Source organism: Camellia sinensis, unplaced genomic scaffold (assembly GCF_055761805.1).
Source record: "Camellia sinensis isolate YWXY unplaced genomic scaffold, ASM5576180v1 Unanchor4, whole genome shotgun sequence".
In the NCBI taxonomy this organism is placed as follows: domain Eukaryota; kingdom Viridiplantae; phylum Streptophyta; class Magnoliopsida; order Ericales; family Theaceae; genus Camellia; species Camellia sinensis.
Genome location: NW_028129277.1, coordinates 5,658,350 through 5,679,269, shown reverse-complemented (window position 1 = coordinate 5,679,269; position 20,920 = coordinate 5,658,350).

Below are 20,920 nucleotides of genomic sequence, written 5' to 3'. Positions count from 1 at the left end.
GGGGAGAACGATCATCTTCTGCATGAGCTTGGGTTGGAGGTTGTGCACAACCATCCGAATCTGATCTTCGTCAACAGGCCTGATGGTCATGATTGAGGCCTTGGCCTGCCACCAGGTCACAAAATCGGAGAAGCTCTCCTTCGACTCTTGCCTAGTTGTCTCAAGGTCACGGGTTGTGACCTCGATCTACGTATTGTAGGAGTATTGAGCTATGAAGGCCTCAGCCATCTCCTCCCAGTTTCTCTTGATGGAATCTTCTAGTTTTGCATACCAGATGGCCGCTACACCCGACAAGGACCGACCAAACAAAGAAAGCTTCTGTAGTCTGGAGAGGCCTATCGGCCTCAGTATATCCGAAAATAACCGTAAATGCACCATATGATCTCCAGACCCATCAAAACGGTCGATGTGCGGCATTTTAAACCAATCTGGCAACGTCACGGCCGAGTCAGTGTACCCATCCTCAATATCCGGAATGGACTTTACACCCTGAGATTTCTTGAACAGCTTTTCAAGCTTGCTCACTTTCAATGCCGTGGGGTCCACCTCAAACTCAAAGGGGGAATCTGGTAGGTTGACAGGTGTTTTGGATAGCTGGGGTAGGATCGGGGGTGGAGCCGATCCGATTAGAATGTCCGTATCTCCCTGGGCATTTGGTGTCTCCCCGGGTATTGGAACTCTTGGTGGGGGAGGAACTTGGTGTGAAGCAGATGCTCTGGTTTGCTGCTGTAACCTGGCAATCAACTCTGCCTGTTGGGCCATGACCTCGGCCTGTTGTTTGGCAAACTCTGCTTGACGGGCAGCATCCTGCTGCATGGTTCTTATACTTTCTTGGAGTTGACACATCATCTCTTCCATTCCTGCCATACTGCCCTGATCTAACTGAACTGTCGGTATATCTGTCTCCACAGTAGACTCGGGAATCTCAACCTGACCACTCAAGGACCACTGATCTGGCAACCGCGGTATCGATACACTGTGCCTTACTAACCTCCGTCTAGCAACTGGGGGTAAAGAATAGAACACTGGTTGTCCGTCTATTAGATCCTCAGATCGATGGAGTCTGTGACCTCTAGTCCAGAGTGCTTGGGGAATATCTACTTGGTCGGAAGCAATTGCGCTACACTACCTAGAAAAAAGATAAATAAAGCATAATAAGGAAATAAATAACCAGAAAAACGGATAGCATAACGACTTAAATAAACACAACACATAGTTGGCATGACAACACACAGTTGACGTTTGTAAGCTGAATATACTGTTCTCAAATACTGATCATTGTTCCCAAATCACTGCCCCAAATCTGAATTTGATATCCGCGAATATAACCGATTCCCAAATACTGATACTGATGCCCACAGGCCTGATACACAGACTTGCAAACTGATACATGCATTCTTGTAGAGACACACTCTAAAAGCACATAGCAAGTAAGTGAGAGCCAAAACACCCCTATGTTGGGATAGAGTTTTCCTGTCCTATTTTGTCAGGAGCTAGGGTTTCACTACGCACACGGCGGTTTTAAACAACCTATGATCGGGTAAGCAATCTGTCCTAGTTTGGAATAGTCACTATGGATTCCGAATATGCACTAGGTCGAATGGTCAAAAAGGGTGCCCCGGTAAAAATTGAGGTTTGTGTTCCCATCGTGGCAGAGTTCGTAACCGGTCAGCCTTATGGCACGCTCCTCAAAGCGAGCCTTCGGCAAACCGTTTAGGAATAGCAGACGGCAAACACTGTGACTTAGGCACACCAATGCAAATGCAATGCAAAGAAACACATAAGTGTGAACAAAACAACATATCATGAGTTCGAGTCAAGTTCTCTAACTCCCCAGCGGAGTCGCCAGAAACTGTAGACAAGCCCGAACGTCCCAGGAAAATCCCGTTTTGTTCATTAGGCTCACTACAGTTCGGACTCAAATGTCATGGTTTTGAATCTAATCTCGCAAAGTGCAACGCAAGATCGATAAATCACCAAAGAGTCCAAATCTGGCAAATCATTTTGCAAAACTGATTTTTAGAAAGAAGTGCCAAACATGGACTGCTTTGCCAGATATAGAGTCGCCACCTAAATGTTTTATTTTGGAGAATTTAGGAAACCCTGACTCGTGCCTAAGGCCACGTGTCCGTCATCACCAAAGTTGCCTCGGCTTGGGAACTTGGGTAAGAGAGGGGAAGGTCATGCAATGAGCACCCCCGCTCGCCCGATCGAAGATCGGCCTTTACTAACATGATATCTTGTTTTTGAAAACACATGTGTTCTTATTCCGGTGTATTAACCTAGATTTACTATGTGGTGCACACAGCATACAAGTATAGACTAGATCGCCTAATTTGGAACAAATCATCTCATGTTTGTTTCGAAAACGGTTTGCTACTCACAAGTAGGCTAAAATGCAGATTTTGCCACCCTCAAGTGGGCTTAGAAAACATGGTGATTTTCCATTCTCAGGTAGGCTTAACACTCGTAATCAATAAATTACTTCAATTCAAGTAATCCAACCTTTACCCACAGGCATTCAGGCAATTATATCACATAAGCAGTTAGCCTCATGGCAAACACGCTATCATGGCAGTCACTCACACACATGCAAGGATGCTAAAGCATAAACACTCACCGAGTACTTCGAGCCAAAACGAAAGCTATGTTAGAAATTAATGCATGATCCTAGCTATGTCAAGAATGCCTAATGCGACACATACACAATGCAACTAAGATAGGCTCGGCTATTCTAAAATGTCATGTGAAATGCAATTTGACACATGTATTCAAACAGGAATTGAAATACAATGCAGTTAGCATGATGCGCCGAGCCCGGTGCATGCAAGACAGATGAATGGATGCAAACATGCGAGCATAAGGATGCTAATTGAAACATGCCCTAAAACTAACTATCGTAAGCTAGTAAGTAAAAGGGAGAAAGAAATGGGGGTTGGAAGACATGTATCACACATATGCACAATTATTACAACAGTTGTGCCTTCTCGACGGAGGGTCCGAATGAATAATACAGAACCAACTAGCTAATCTAAGCTAACCTAATTAAACTAGCTATTACACAACAAAATGAATAACAAGGTACAACTAATTATTACACAACACTAACTAATTAACAAATTAACTAAATTAGCTATTAAATAAGCATGCAAACTACATGAAGTGGGCTGCCTCAGCTCTGCCTTGGATGATGAAGGATGCATGCATGCTTGAGTTGCCTTGTTCGGAAATCCCTCGCGACACCCCAACTTGTCTCTGTTTGCAATTGACCTCAGAACACTGCACAAAGCTCCAGAAGGCTGAAACTCCACCGTAGGAATCTGTGGGAAAGCTAGCGACCAGCTATTGGCCTTGGAGACCACCTGCCGACCACTTTTGTGGTGGAAAACCAGAAAAAGTGGTCTGCCAGCCACTAAATCTGGTCGACCGACCAGTTTTTGCCCCTGGTTTCTGGTTTTCTGCAACAGAAGGCAAGAGAGAGAGGTGGCAAAGTATTCGCAGCACATGTGTGAACAACCACTCTCCCCATCATTGCATAAGCTCAAGGGAGTGTAGTCCTTGACCCTCTGGCCACCAATCACGCGTCTCGATGCATGATGGCCGAGGAGTCGAATTACACGACTTAATGTGAAATGAATGCACATGCAAGCACCTAAAGCCAACAACTCCGTCATGAGTAGTCAAGAGTGTCGATGACCGGGAATCGAGGCACGTTTCATCATTTCAAGCATGAAACGTCCCTCGTTCCCCGTTTTTGGACTAACCCCTATTCCAAACACAATGTAACAAACAAGGCATGCACCAATGCAACTCTAGCATGCAATCTTAATGCAATGCAACTAAGTCATGCAAACATGCAAGGGATAACATGCAAACATGCAACTAGCATACACAATGCTATAAACTAACAATGGCACACTCAATGCACATGACACTTAGCATACACAATGCACGTAGAAACTAACATACACAATGAGATGGACAAGGCATGCACAATGCAATGATCAATCATGCGACAACATGGCATACTCAATGCTATGAACTACAATAGCATACTCAATGCAAAATGGACTTCAACCAAAATGGATGGGCCTCAGCCACACCCAAAATCAGTGGCCAATAGATGATGGAAATAAGGCATGCAAACACATACGATCATGCATAATGCAACGACCCCAAGTCTAAGGCACAAAACACAACTTTCCAAATGCATTGAAAGGATGAAATATGGAGTGCAATGACACATGTTTCAGCTCTGAAATGGCATACAAAATGACTTCAAATTATGCAAACAACTCATGTAATGCATGTTGAATGGCTTAAGCATCGAAACTAGTGAAGTGTATTACACTATAGGCATGCAAGGCAATGCTCAAATGGCCAAACCAACTCCAAACAGACCCTATGCAGGCCCAAAACAGTAGCAAAATGAGTTGGGATGATGGCTTGAAAGGCACAAAAATGAAGCTCATGCAATGGCTCACAAATAGGGTATAAAAGCACAACTCTCAAGGGCACTTAAAGAGTGGAAAACATGGAAGTATGACAGCCCTATATGCTCTGAAATATCATGCTCAATGATGCCAAAACATGAAAATGCCTCAAGTTAAGCATGCAAGGGACTTCAAAACTCGAAGCTAGTCAAGGCTATTACACTACAAGCATGCACGGCAAGCATCTTTCAACCAAGAGGCCTCAAAATAGAGCTAAGGCAGCCCAAAATATGAACAAAATCAGTTTGGAGTATGGCCAAAATGTGCTAGAATAGAGGGCCAAAACATCATGCATTCTAAGCTAGTAAACATGATTTACACTACAAGCATATGAAACATGTGAGAGGCTACCAAACCAGCCAAAAATAGAGTCATGGCATGCCAAATGATGACCAAAAACCCACTGAAATATGACCAATACATGCAAGAATGACATGCTACTTTGATAAGCCATAAAAGGGATTACTCTACACATGCAAGAGGCAAACCCAAGGTGACCAAACCAGCCATAGAAAGAGTCTAGGTAGGCCCTAAAAGTCACCAAAAAGTGCCCGAACCGAGCCTTGAAAGTATGAAAACATATGCTCCTTTGATAGGCCAAAAAATACAAGCAAACAAGACCAAAAGAGAGAGGGTCTCCCCTCTCTGATTTAGGCCCTCAAAACCATATGCCAACCACTAAAAATCCACTAGATTTCAGTGGCTAAAAGTTCAAGCAATGATCAACTCAAAGGCCTTATGGCATGGCACAAAACAAGACCAAATAGGGCATACAAGAGGGAAGATGACCCTCAACACCAAAATGGCCTTAAACAAACATTTTAAGCAACTTAAAACAAGCCTTTTTTCAGTTGAAAACAAAGCTCAAATAAGCATGCAAGTATGGCTAAGATAATGACCAAAACAAAGCTTGAAAAGGGAGAAAGGAGGTTACCCTTGAAGCATAGCAAAACCAGCAATTTTTGGACCAAAAACCCACTCTTCAACCTTCAAAAATGTCCTCCAAGAACCTCAGATCAATGGTGGGGGTGTATGGCTATGAGGTGTGGTGCAATAGGTCAAGAACAACACACTTTTGAACCCAAAATGTAGAGCTATAGAGAGAGATATATATTTTTGCCTTGGCAAATTTCAGAACCTGGTGCAAGAAGAGGAAGAACCTCTCTTATAGAGGAGCCAAGGTTCAAGCTTCCCCAAGAAGCTAAAACAATGGTGTAAATCCTCCATACACGATACAGTCTGTGCCTTCCAATTGGCACAGCTGGCATCCACTCAGTCAAACAAAACAGGCAGAAACCTGCCGACCAGAAGAGGTGGTCGGCCGACCACTTTCCCAGGTCGGCCGACCAAGGCAAGTGGTCTCCCAAAAAAAAAAGTGGTCAGCCAGTGCAATTGGGGGTCTCCACACTGAGACCAAGCCAATGGTGGGGTGGGAGACTAGTAAATGTGGCCCAAAGATCAAGAAAACCAGTTTCCCGACAAGAAAATTGGCTGGCGGGGAGAAAAGTGGTTTCCAAGGAGAAAGCTGGTCTCCCACCCTTGTACCACCTTCCAAACAAGGAAAACAAGGTTCGTGCCATGAACGAACCAACACGGATGCAAAACGAGAGTTCGTGAGGCAAAGCGCGCGGCCAGGAGCCTCAAAAACTGGCTATTGAGCGCCAAAAGTGGCGTACGACCACAAAAGTGGTCTCCCGGACCACAGTGCCCCTCTAGACAGAGGAAACAAGGTGTGTTCCAAAAAACGTGCCAAACGGAGAATGTTAACCAGTCCCGAGCCGAAGCGCACTGCCGATGGCTCCGAAAATTGGAAACTAGTCTCCAAACAGGAACAGTGGCCTATGACCACGAAAAGTAGCCTACGACCACCGAGAGATGATCTACAAGATCTCTCCTTCCCTCTGGGAAGAGAAAACAAGACTTGGTCTGCGGACCGAGTCAAAACACAAAAAGTTCCGAGGCCCGGAGGCAAGGCTCTCAGCCGAGAACTTTGAAACCTCAGGACGAGCACAATATGCACCATCACCGAGCGCTCAATCGATGACGTCTGAGTCTTAAGGTCGGTCAAAAATGGGGTGTCTACACGGTCTCTCCTCATATGAGGCATCCTTATCTACCTCTAACTCGGTCCAGTCCAATGCATGTGATGGATCCAACTCATACTTCTGAAGCATACAGATATGAAACATGTCATGAACCCTAGAAAGTTGTGGCGGCAAGGCAAAATGGTAAGTTGCCTCCCCAATGCGCTCTAAGATATCAAAAGGCCCAATAAATCTAGGAGACAACTACCCACTCTTCCCAAACCTCATGAACCCCATTTAGGTGATATTTTCAAGAAGACGTGGTCTCCCACCTCAAATGATAACGGTCTCCTCCTACGGTCGACATAAATTTTCTAATGACTCTGAGCCAAAACCAATCTCTTACGGATAAGTGCAACCTTCTTTGTTGTTTCTCAGACTAGCTCAAGACCTAACATAGGTGCATTACCTATGTTGGCCCAGCACACAGGAGATCTACACGGTCGGCCATACAAGGCTTCAAATGGTGCCATGCCAACACTCGCATGAAAGCTATTGTTGTAGGCAAATTCCACTAAAGGCAAGTGCCTCTTCCATGATCCTTTAAAGTCAAGAACACAACCCAAAGCATATTTTCTAGGATCTGAATGGTATGCTCTGACTGCCCATCAGTCTGAGGATGATAAACGGTGCTAAACGTCAATTTAGTGCCTAAGGCATTATGTAGGCTCTATCACAACCGAGCATGAAACGCGGATCTCTATCCGAAACAATAGTTAGAGGGACCTTGTTAAGTCACACTATGTCCTATAGACACCCCATGTTTGACCGTCCTCAAGACTTGGATGTCATCGTTTGAACACTCGATGATCATCCATGCTCATGTTCGTTTTGAGTTCTCGGAGGTCTCGGCTACGTGCCTTGCCTCAAGATCTCTCAACTTATCTGTTTTAAACACTTGTGTTTGGTCATGGACCAAACACTTGTGTTTTTGCTTCTAAGGGCAGGGAATGGCTTGTTGGCCATCCCCACACCTCACCGGCCTTGGCTTGAGGCCACCGGCCTTGTTTTCTTGCTATCGGCCAAATATTTTGGTCGGTCGGCAATGTTTTTGGTTGGCCGGCCATTTTTGTTGGTCAATCGGCCATATTTTCTAGCCGACCCCTTTCCATCTGCTTTTGGCAGATATTTTATGTCAGCTGTCACAGCTGGCATCCACATTACACCCCCTTGCTCCTTGCTTGGCTTCTCTTAGAAGCCTTATAATTTGAGCCTCTATAAAGAGGGAGCCCCTCCTCCCTCCTCCAGGGTTCAGAAAAATTAGGTTAGAAAGTTCAGATATAGTTTTGTATCTATACTCCCTTGTTTGATTATATTTTGTGCCCTAAAGTGAGTTTTGTCTTACTTTTGCACTAGAACACCTATCATTACACCATCCTTGGGTTGTTGAGGCCTTAGAAGGTTGTTGTTAGGGTTCTTGGATTGGTTTTGACTAAAGAAAGGTGCTGGAGCTTTGTTCCTAAAGAAGGTCTACAAGGGTGAGTATCCTTACTTTAGTTACCCCTTTCTTGCTTAGGCTTTTAGCCATTCTTTCTTATTGTTTTAAGCTTCAACTATAATTGATAAAAGTTTTGATTTTGTGTGCTTTCGAACTTTGTTTAAGGTCACTTTGAGGTTTGGGGTTGTCTCCCCCCTCCAAGGCCTTGTTAGGCCTGTTTTAGGCCATACTTTTTGGCCATTGTTTTGGTCTTTGCATGATCTCTCTACCACTAAAATCCAAAGGATTTTCAGTGGTGGAGAGGTGGTTTTGAGGTCCTAAAAAGGAGAGGGTCATCCCCTCTCATTGTTGTCTTTAATGCTTGCATAAATGGTTTATGTGGTAGCATGTGTGTTTAGTTTGTTTTAGCTTCATTTTAGCATGTATTAGGCTTTGTTTTGCCATGAAACACCTCTATTTTGAGTTGGTTTAGACATTCTATGTATGCTTCATACACTTGTCTTGTAATCCCATGATTTGGTTTTAACATGCATCATGTTGTAACATGTGTTTTTAGCATGATTTTGGCTCAACTCCATGAAGCTTTTAGTCTTGTTGTAGCATGCTTAAGCTCTGTTTTTCATTTTTTTGGTTATGCTTGCATTGTTTTGTATAGCCACCATGCAATCTAGCTTGTTAGCTTTGAGTGTCCAAGTTGCTAGCATGCTCTATGTGGATCATTTCAGTGGTTTGGCATCACTTAGAATGTTATTTCAGTCCATATTTCATGCTTATAAACTTACACTTATCACTCCTTTAATGTCTTAAAGAGTTTGTGTTTTATGCCTCATGAATGTGTCATTGTGTATGCCAACATGTTTGGGTATCCGGGATGACATCTAAGTGGGTTTTTGGGCTTATTTTGACGTGTCGTACCTCTGATTTTGGTTGCCTAAATCATGCCATGTTTGGTTGTATTAGGTGTAGTGTAACACCTCTTTGATGGCCTTGCATGCCTCATGATTTTCTCCTTTGTTTTAGCTTGTTTTGGCTTTGGTCATTGCATGTTTTAGGCTCACTTTACCATGATTTAGGACTGTTTTGGGTCATACTTGCCATATGCTCTTTGTTTTGTGTAGCTTTGGTTCAAGTCCCTCGACTAGTCTTAGGTTTCAGTCTTGAACATGCTATGCTTGACTTGTTTATGTGATTTGGCATCACTCCTAGCCTCATTTCAGGGCATGTAATATTGTCACATTTGCATACTGTCCTTTTATGATTAAGTATTGGACCATTTAGCGTGCATGTTTGTATGTGAATTTGCCCTCATGTCCTTAGCATTTTGGCCACTGCTTTGGACCTATTAGAGAGCTGTCCATCTTGGTGTAAGACCATTCCCGCATGTTGTTGCATGCTTGCCTTGCATATTGTCGCATACTAGGCCTATTAATATGTTGTTGCATGCTTAAGTGGTAGTGCATTTGGCATGCATTCTTTTGGTTTTACGTTGCTTAACATGTTGTTACATGTTTGCCTCACATTTTGTTACATGATTGAATGAAGTCACATGCTTGTTTGCATGCTTGTCTTTGCATATTGTTATATGCTAATTGCCTTGTGCAACATTGTTTGTTTGCATATTCATGTTGCATTAGCTTGCTTGCATGTCTAGGTTGCATAGCTTTAAGCATGCATTCCTTGCCCCTTGATAAACCATGATAGAGGTTGGGGGTCCCTCATTTGTTTTGTGTGCATTTCATTTGACATTAAAATGCACACTTGGCACCTTGGGCCATCATGCATTGAAATGCGTGATTGATGGCCCGAGGGTCGAGAACCATACTCCTTTGAGTCTCAAACATGATAAGGAGGGTGGTGGTGCAAACATTGCTTTGAAAATGCATTGCCATGTTCTGTCTGTCCTCTGCTGCAGCAAAACAGGATTCTGCAGGAAAAGATGGTCGGTCGACCATCTTCAATGCCGGCCGGCCATTAATTGTTAGCCGAGATTGCCATAAATGGTCGATGACCAGTTCCCCATGGCTGGTGGCCTCACCTCTTGGTTAGTGACATCCCACAACGCTCAGGGAGTGATTCTGAAGCTTCCTTGGGACTTGCGAAGTTTTTAGAAGTACAGATCAGTGTAAACAGAGGCAACATGAGTATGACGATGGATTTCCGAGCGAAGCCGAGCGTACACGCATTCATCCCTCTTCCCGAGGCCTCTTTACTGCTTTCTTAGCTTAATTAATTCATTTAATTAATTAAGTATTGTGTAATATTTAATTAGCTTGTTAGTTAAGTAATTTGTATTATTCTTTCGGTCCCTCCCTCAAGAGGGCACAATCGTGTAATAAGCGTGCGTGTGTGTGATGCATGTCTTCCAACCTCCACTTCTTTCTTCCTTTTATTTACCAGCTTATGATGGTTAGTTTTAGGGCACGTTTCAATTAGCATCCTTATGCTCGTATGTTTGCATCCATTCATCTGTTTTGCATGCACCTGGCTCGGCGCATCATACTAACTGCATCGTATTTCAATACCAAGTTGAATACATGTATCAATTGTTGCATTTCACATGCCATTTTAGAAAAGCCGAGCCTATTTCTAGTTGCATTTTGTATGTGTCACATTAGCCATCTTAACATGAACTAGGATCATGCATTGATTACTAACTAGTTTCTGTTTTGGCTCGGAGTACACTGTGAGTATTTAAGCTTTAGCATCTTGCATGTGTGTAAGTGTGCCATGAAAGCATGCTTGCCATGAGGCTATTTTCTTAATTGATATAACTGCCTGAATGCCTGTGGGTGAAGGTTGGATTACTTGAATTGGAACAATTCATTGAAATCCGCATTTTAGCCTACTTACGAGTAGCAAACTTCAAACCATTTTCCAAACAAACGGATATGCGATGCTTTGTTCCAAATTAGGCGATCTAGTCTATACTTGTTTTGCTGTGCGCATCACATAGTAATTCTAGCTAATTAACCGGAATAAGAACACATGTGTTTTCAAAAACTAGATATCATGTTCAGTAGTGGCCGATCTTTGATCGGGTGAGCGGGGGTGCTCATAGATGACCTTCCCCAATCGTACCCAAGTTCCCGAGTTGAGGCAACTTTGGTGATGACGGACACGTGGCCTTAGGCAACGAGTCAGGGTTTCCTAAATTCCCCCAAAATAAAATATTTAGGTAGCGACTCTATATCTGGCAAAGCAGTCCATGTTTGGTACTTTTTTTCTAAAAATCAGTTTTTCAAAACGATTTGCCAGATTTGGACTCTTTGATGATTCATCGATCTTGCATTGCACTCTGCGAGATTAGATACAGGACTGTGACATTGAATCCTGAACTGTAGTAAGCCCAAATAAACAAAACGAGATTTCCTCCCGGGACGTTCGGGGACGTCTACAGTTTCTGGCGACTCCGCTGGGGATTTAGAGGACTTGACTCGAACATAAAGGTTAGCAAGGTAATCTACCGAGTCACTCATGTGTATAGGTACAAAGTGTGCTAACTTAATTAATCGACCGACTATCACCCACACGGCATTATTATCCCGTTGAGTCCTCCATCGTGATATGCTCCCACTTCCACTCAGCTATAGGCAAGGGTTGCAACCAACCCACTAGTCTCTGGTGCTCGACCTTCACTTGTTTACAAGTAAGGCACCTCGATACAAACAGGGCTACATCTCTCTTCATCACCCTCCACCAAAACCAGTGACTAAGGTCGTGATATATCTTTATGGCTTCCAGGTGTACTGCAAGGTGTAAATGATGGAACTCTCAGAGTACCTTCTCCTTACAAGATTTCGATACAAAAAGACGGTCAAATTATCCAACAACCGAGTCAGAATATGCATTTAAGCCTTTCTTCACCTTTCCACTAGATATATTCTTTTGGAGGATTTTCACTCCATGATCACCCCGCTGTGCTTCCATAACTCTGCTCACAAGGGTAGGTTGTGAAACGATAGTAAACAAAGTTGTCGACTCAATAGACTCGCCAAGATGCAAGTCAAATTCGTCAATAGTGCCCAATATCTCCCATTCCCAGATGACAGTACTAGCTATATTGCTAATGGATTTCCTACTTAAGGCATCAGCCACTACATTGGCCTTCCTCGGATGATAATGCAACTTGAAGTCATAATCTTCCATAAACTCTATCCACCTCATTTGCGTCAAATTCAAATCTTTCTGTGAAAACAGATACTTTAGACTCTTATGATCAGAGAATACCTCAAACCTCTTACTATACAGATAATGTCTCCAAATCTTCAAGGCAAAGATCACAGTTGCTAGCTCTAGGTCATGAGTAGGATAGTTTCTCGCATGTGTTTTCAACTGTCATGAGCCATAAGCTACTACCTTCCCTTCCTGCATCAAGATGCAACCCAAACCTTCCCGAGATGCATCACAATACACAGAATAGCCTAAACCCCTCTTCGAAATAATCAACACTAGAGCAGTGGTAAGTCTAATCTTAAGCTCTTGAAATGACATCTCACACCTCTCACTCCACACAAACTTGATTCCCTTCCTCGTCAGTCTAGTGAAAGGTGAGGCCAATCTAGAGAAATCCTTCACAAAATGTCGGTAATACCCAGCTAACCCCAAGAAACTTCAAATCTCAAAGGCATTCTTAGGTTGTTCCCAATCTTACACTGCCTCAATCTTGGAAGAATCTACAATCACCCTTTCCCCACATACCACATGGCCTAAGAATTTCACTTTCTTCAACCAGAACTCACTTCCCGAACTCAGTATACAATTTATGGGCTCTGAGAAACTCAAGTACAATTCGCAAGTGTTCCTTGTGTTCCTCCTCAGAGGGTGAGTAGATCAAAATGTCATCCACAAAGACAACTACAAAACAGTCTAGGAACTCACAAAAGATCCTGTTCATTGAATCTGTAAACAAGGCCGGTGTGTTCATTAGTCTAAAAGACATCACTAAGAACTTATAATGGCCATACCGCGTACGGAATACTATCTTTTGGATATGCTCCTTCACTCTCAACTGGTGATAACCCGATCTCAAGTCTATCTTAGAGAAGCAACAAGACCCCTTCAACTGGTCAAACAAGGTATCTATACGAGGCAATGGGTACTTGTTCTTAACAGTTACCTGGTTCAACTTCTGGTAATCAATACAAAGTCGTAATGTGCCATTCTTCTTCTTGGCAAAGAGAGCCGGTGCTCCCTAAGGTGAAGTACTAGGGTGGATAAAGCCCTTATCTAGCAATTTTTGGAGTTAAATCTTCAACTCACTTAACTCAGCAGGTGCGAACCTATACGGTGCCATAGAGATCGGTGCCATGCTAGACAATAAGTCAATAGAAAACTCAATCTCATGGTGAGGTGGTAAACTAGTGAGATCCTCGGAAAAAACATTTGGGTATTCACAAACTACCCTCGGCAACACAACTCGGACCACATTGCTCTCAACACCCAAAAGTGTAGTGAGAATGAGACTAAGCTCGCCTCGACCATGCGGATTACACACTGGCAACAAGGCCCTATCAACTCAATCTCCCAAGAAATAAAAACAGTCACCACTCAAGGTGCATACTGTAACTCTTGGACGGTAACAGTCTATAATGGCCCGATAGGATGACAACCAGTCCATGCCCAAGATAACATAAAAACTCGATATGTCAATCAACACAAAAACAAAAGGGAGTCGGCGACTGGCAACCTCTATCTCACAATCCCAATATCCCTAGTCCAACACAACCTCACCACCAAGTGACTCTACCTTGACTGGAAATGCTAACTGAGCCAGTTCTAACCCTAATGTTGATGCGAATGCAGACGAAATGAAAGAATGTGATGCGCTAGTATCATGTCTGGTTCGAACCAGGCACCCTAGATGTGCCACCTGCTTGAGGGAAAAACCTACTCAGGTGCCCTAACTACCCACACTGGTAACAGGTAGGTAGCTGCCCTCTCTCTTGACTCTGGCTTTGAGAACGAGTTAAAGATGGTGCAGACTGTTGCCCTCTACCCCTCTGCGAGCAAACTACAAACTTGTGGCCTAATTGACCACACTTGAAACAAGTGATCCCTCCTTGACCACCGCTCCTAGAACCAAAACTCGGTATCGAGAAAGTGGACCTAGACTGTGCTCCATGGGATTGTTGTGGGATAGAACCCCTCTGCCTTTTACTGTCACGAGTCTCCCCCTGAACTTCCTAATTCCTCTGCTTGGAGCCCCTCATTTGCTTCTTCTCAATTTGAATCACGGTCTCTAAGTGAGCCGCCGCCTTTACAAGATGACCGTAATCCCTAATCATGGACGCGGCCACCTTTAAAAGGAGTTCGATCCTCAACCTCTTCTCAAACTCCAAGCAACGGCGTTCCTCCGTTGCCATAAGCTCTAGTGCAAACCTCGACAGACTACTAAAGGCAGCTTCAAACTCTAACATTGGTATATTAAGCTGCTTGAGCTTCAAAAATTGCTCCCTTAACTTCTTCCTAATGGTGGGAGGCAAAAACTTGTCCTGGAAGGCATTGACAAAAGCCTTCCAAGTCACCCCAATGTGCCCACGCATAAACTTCCACCACTGATCCGCATCTCCCTTCAATTGGAAGGATGCCAAGGTCACTCTCAGGTCATCATCCTTGATGCAAAGCATCAAGACATCTTCACCATCTGCTCCAACCACTCATTCGCCTTTAGTGGCTCCTTCGGATCCCCTAAAAACTCATCCGGATTCAACCAGAAAACACTCTCTTCAAAAATGACGGCCCTGTCTCAGCAACATGGGCCTGGACTTGATTCACAACTCTGAGAATGTCTATGGATTCCAGCAAGGCTCCGACCATCTCACGGGCTAAAGCACCCATAGTCTGTTGACCAACTGTTTTGCCATATTGGCCTAACCAACCCTTTCTTTCTGTGCAGGAATATTATTAGGTAACGGCACCTTCTACCATCTAGGCCTGCCACCCCTATCATTACCACATCCACGTCCACATCCTGACTTTCTAACAAAGGTGACACAAGAGATTAGCACATTTACAAATATGCCAAGACTAACTTATTCGTGTCCTAATGCGGTGGACAACAATTAATTCACTAACCATAGGCACACAGTCACATAAACACATACGAACTTCATTTCTAGATAATGATCATACCGTGACATTGCCAGAGTTCTAGCTAGAAATAGCAATGATCAGGTGCTCTTCTAACAAGACTTCTGGAAAATCGTAGACCCAATCAGTATCTTAGAAATCAAATTCCATACCCACTTAGTCACATAAGCATACCAGGTCTATTCCTAATATCATCTAGCAAGGGAACTCATTATGGTAATAACCACTTCCCACGATCCCAAAGTATTCAAACTCGATAGCTCTGATACCAAGTTGTAATGCATCCAAAATATAACAACAAAACCATCTCACAATAATTACCAATTAACAATACATTTGAGAATAAGATCTCTTTACATTCATATGCGTCAATGGTTACAAAAGATGACACATGCAACCATACATTCATAAGCCTTAACCCTGAATCTATAGCATGTGTCACAAGCAAGAGATATGAAATAAAAGTTAGAAAAGATAAATTAATGCCTTGATGGCTACAACTTTCCAAAATGGTGCTTGGTTACAACAAAAGTGAGTTTAAACTCAATGCATATAAAGCCCTAGGCTTGTACAAAAATAGATACAACAATAAAGATCTTGGCTCCTAGTCCTCCCAAGCTACTGCCTTGGCAGAGGCATATCATCAGTACCTGAAAATGGTTTTCTACATAGGATGAGCCAAAGCCCAGTAGAGAAACTCTAACACAGTGTGTGAATCTTAATAGAGTTATAAGGTGGATGCATATGCAATGCTCGTGCTCAAAACATTTTATATCTCTTTCCAAAACCATGCAATGCCAGGTTTATATCACATTTCATGAAATCATTTTCTTTACAATAGAAAATAGGGCAGTGGATACAACTCTAGGAATCTCTAAGATGTGTCTGCAAGTAGGCTATAAGCACTACCAATTACCATTTTTACCGGTACTAATTGGAAGGCTCAGTACCTATCAGCATGGGTTTCTGGACTTTCACCAAGGACACACAGGGCAACACAATACCACAACTACACTCCCTACCCAGATTCACCAAGGTATTCACCAATTTTTCTCAAAACAATAACCATTTTCAATGTGTTACATATGTTACAATACTCAATGCAAATGGATGAGAAAGTTGTTTCAATTTGCCTAATTCTCATACCATTTCTACAACAATCGTAGCTATCCTCCACTAATAGCTCAAAACAGATATCTCTAAATAGACAATTAATTTCTAATAAAGATATATTTCCGAACATTTCAAGGTAGGAGTGACAATTTATATCCAACTCTACCCTGTCATCATCATCGTTCCAATTTCATAAAACGGACATCAATTTCATATTCTCTTTACAAAAGTCAAATATTCACAATTTAGGGCAAAATCCCCTTTTATCAAAAATCAACTCCAAGCATAAAAATCCACCATTTCACCACAACCCAACAACATTTACAAACCCATAATCATATTCAAGAACTCATTTTGAAAACCCCTTTTTTGATTTCAAACCAAAACCCCAGTTTTTTTTTTTTAATCAAAATCCTCAAATCCCATGATTTCTTTGAAAGGACAAATAACTAAGAAAAAAACCATCCTAAAGTGTGAAAAATCCCCACCTCAAGGAAGAAGACACAATCGAAGGATTAGTAGAACTTGACGGAGCCAAAAATATGAACTTCTCCGATTAAAATGAAGCTCTTGACGTGCTCTACCTTTTTATCAAAGGGACTAGGGTAAGAAAATGTACGAATCGAGAGTATTTGGGTCAAATGTTCAAGAACTAGAGAGAGAGTGCGTAGATCTAAAGTTTTGAAATGTTTATAGAGAGATAGAGATATGAAAAGTGACTAAAAAAGGTGATTTTACGGGCTAATATACGCGTAGACCACTCGAGCAACCAAAACGTCGCTTGAGCGACCATACACAAAAAGAGAGACCGCTTGAGCGAACAAAGTACCGCAACAAAGATCACTACCCTCCTAGTACTTTTGCAGGCCTGCAAAAGTACTAGGAGTTCCAAAAGACCGCTCGAGCGCAAGACACACTGCTCGAGCTAAGAATGCGATACTCCCAGTAGTTTTGCAGACCTGCAAAAGTACTTGAAGCTTTCAAAGTTCGCTTGAGCACAATAAAGTTCGCCTAAGCAAAGAAGCCAAAATCTGGGCAGCAACAGTTTTGAAAAACTGACTTTCAACATGTTTCAAACACAATCAAGACACTCCAATAACCAAACTCAACAAGGAATGAGGCGAAAGAAGACATGAATAACCATCAAGACAAGGAAACCCGAATCCAAAACAATGAATGGATCGGGTTTAAACTAAAATTGTTATACAAAATTTCATAATTCATGAGTGCATGTGAAAGATGACTTCAAAACTCAACTTAGATGACATGGATTATGTTCAAACTTATGGAATTCTATCAAACTATGCATGCATGTACAAATTGACTTTGATTCTAACAATTCTAGCTCAATTCTTTCATTCAAGCGCATAAGCTCCTTGAATTCTCATATTAGATGATTTAGACTTTTCAATTTTTGTTCAAACTCTTACCTAAGGTCTTGAATCAAGCTTTCTCTAGTCAATTCTTGAGTTTTTCCTCACAATTTCATAATCTCTAGACCAAATCTTCAAGTTCCTCTCAATCTCTACACTTTCTCTCTATAGAATATGAGGGCTCCCTCCCTTTCTCTCTCTAGAGCACTCCCTTAGATTTCTTAAACTCAAATGAAGAAGTACAATGAGCTCAAATGAGCGTATGACACAAATATATAGCTAAGATAGCATAATGCAACAATTAGAATGTTAGGTCAATTAACCACAACTTAATTAATTAATCTAAATCAATTTTTGATCAAACTTGCCATAAGGTTCTAAAAATTCCAATTAGTCTAATCATGTAGACAATTTTGGTTTCCGAAGCCATTAAGGCCTTCAATTTCAGATTCAGAGCGAAAATCACAATAGATTTTCCTACGATCAACAGATAGTTTCCGAATTGAACCAATATACTCAAATTAATCACATGGCACACATCACAATTAATAAATAACACATAATTAAATAATTATAATCATGATATGCTTGTTGGGGTCATTACACTAAACATCTCATATGAACATGTTTTGAAAAGAAAAGAATTGAATTCATTACATGCATGGCTAAAGTATGGAGTTTTTAGTTTCATTTTGAGAATTGACAATAATTTTGACCAATTGGTTTTGTTTATATGTTATTCAAAGAGTTTTCATCTTTTTAGTACAACCATGCAAGCTTTTGAGCTTTGAATTGGTGTTTTGAACGTCAAATTCAATTCTGGAAACCCAGAATTTGTGCACTTAGCTAGAGCAATGAAGATGTCGCTTGAGCGCGCACTTCACATGCATTCAATATTTTGCGCAGACACGTTGCACATGGCTCAAACGACCTAATGAGCACTCGAGTGAACTCAGCTTTTATTCCACACGGCTCAAGTAACCATCGAGCGTACATTTCAGGCATCCAGTACTTTTACAGACATGCCACACTGCTTGAGTGACCATAGGTACGCTCAAGGGAATTGCCTTGTTTTCAGCATTTTTGAAACACACTCCCGTGTGCATGCTTTTATTCTTATGCTCTTTTAGGCATCCTTGGGCATTGTTTAGGCATCCTTTATAAGGAAATGAACTAAAAAGACATTAAAAGGGAATTGAATTAAGATAGAACATTTGATTGAGACTTGTGCATTGTTATGTGTATTGTGTAGGTGGGCACTCGAGGCCTAATATCGATTTAACACACTGTGAGTAATGTCTTTGTAAAACTATGTTTGAAATGTATTTTGAAATTATTCAAGATTGGTATTTTGAGTTCTATTTTGTTATCTATGAATGAATGTCCTTTTTGAATTATAATCATGGCATCCATTAGTGAGGACCTCGCCTAGGGAAAACAATATTATAGCCCATTGATTAATAGTCCCTTGCTTGGGGGAAACAATACCATGGCCCATTGGACTAATTGACACACAGAGATCTCTGATGTTAGACCTTAATGGTCCACATTGAATTAAATTTATTGAATGACTCATTGTTGTCCCATTGGATTGACCCTTATGGTCCTATTAGTTTCGACACATTGTCACATTGATACTCTATTGAATATACCGCATAAATTGAATGAATGATTATTGTTATTGCAAAGAGATTGATATGACTATTTGTTCTAGTGGTTTTCCTATTGACATGAATTGTTTCAAAAACGAAAGATATGTTTTGTAACATGCTGGACTTCATTCATGTAAAACCTTTATATAAATATTACGCACTGGGCTTCAACTTTCCCCTCTCCCTTATATATACATACATATATAGGTGAGCAAGCAGGACATCAAGTTTAAGGCAGCCTCTGAGTCTACCCTTGTGAAGCTATTTTGAAGTGCCTCCGTGAAGGACCATGCTTGAACTCGAGAGGAGTCAAGCTTTTTTAACCCATCTTTTTTTTGTTTTGTTTCTTTTAATGTTTTGGAACTTGTTATAAATGATGTTATATGAAAGGTCTAACATTGGTGTATTGTACTTAAGCTTGAGTGAAGTTTAAAGTTTTAATATTTATGATCTTGGCATGTATGCACTGCTCAATGATCTCTTTTATATTTTATTCTTGCTTTAGCTAAGCCCCATTCTTATATTATGATTGATTTCATCATTGAGGCTGAAGGTAATCTGGGATTACTGGCCGGTCATGACCTAAACCTGTAGGGGTAGGTTCAGGTCACGACAGAGTGGTATCAGAGCACGAGTTATATCTCGCTCATTCGTCCATTGAGCAATAAGGTGTCAAGAAAAGACTTAAGGATTGCATTCATATGCATTTGAATATCAGAATAAGATGACTTTTGTAGTTGTGTGCATATAGATGTGTTCATACGCTATATGTATTATAATACAAGTTTTATATAGATAATGGAGAGAACAAGAGGGGATGAACTATAGGGGTCAACATCCTCAAGACTTGATAGAATGGAAAGAATGATGCATGATATGGCTGAAAGCCTAAGGTAAAAACAACAATGACAGCAACAACAACCGCCACCCCTACCTTCAATGCCTATACCACCATTGGTATAGGATAACCAAGCAGATGATAGAACTATTGCCCTTACCAAGGAATTCAAAAAGATAAAGCCACTCTTGTTTCATGGGGGAGTTGATCAACTAAAGGCTGAGGCCTAGGTGTTGGGAATCGAAAAGTTGTTTGAAGTGTTTCCCTGCACGGAAACACAAAAAGGTCTATTAGCTCCATTCACTTTAGAGGATGAAGCGATGAGATGGTGGATGTTAGTTTGTGAAGATAATAAGGGGATTGATTTGGCTCGATTTCTAGAGATTTTCTATGAGAAGTACTTCCCACAGTGTGTCCGAATTTGAGCAACTAAAGCAGGAAAACATGACAGTGGCTGAATTGTCACGACCCAAACCCGCCCCTATGGGTTTAGCATCGTAATCGGCTAGTAATCCATGATTACCAAAGGCCTGCTTAACAGTAATAACAATAGTACAGAGTAAGGGGCTGGTGGAAGCCAAACAGTAAATAAAAGATGTCCAATGAGCTGTGAAAACCTGAATGCAAAATTATTTTATGGACAAAACCACATTCATAACCAAAAACATATATACATATCAGATGCACATAACATCCAGGTCAGGGACCTAATCCCTGTACCATAACTGTATAGTCAAGTCTTATTCAGTCGATCCAAAACAGGGACAAAAGGGTGAATCTGAAGCACCCCAAAAACAGCCTTGGCTCGAGAAGACTCAGAACCTCAAAGTGAGGCACATT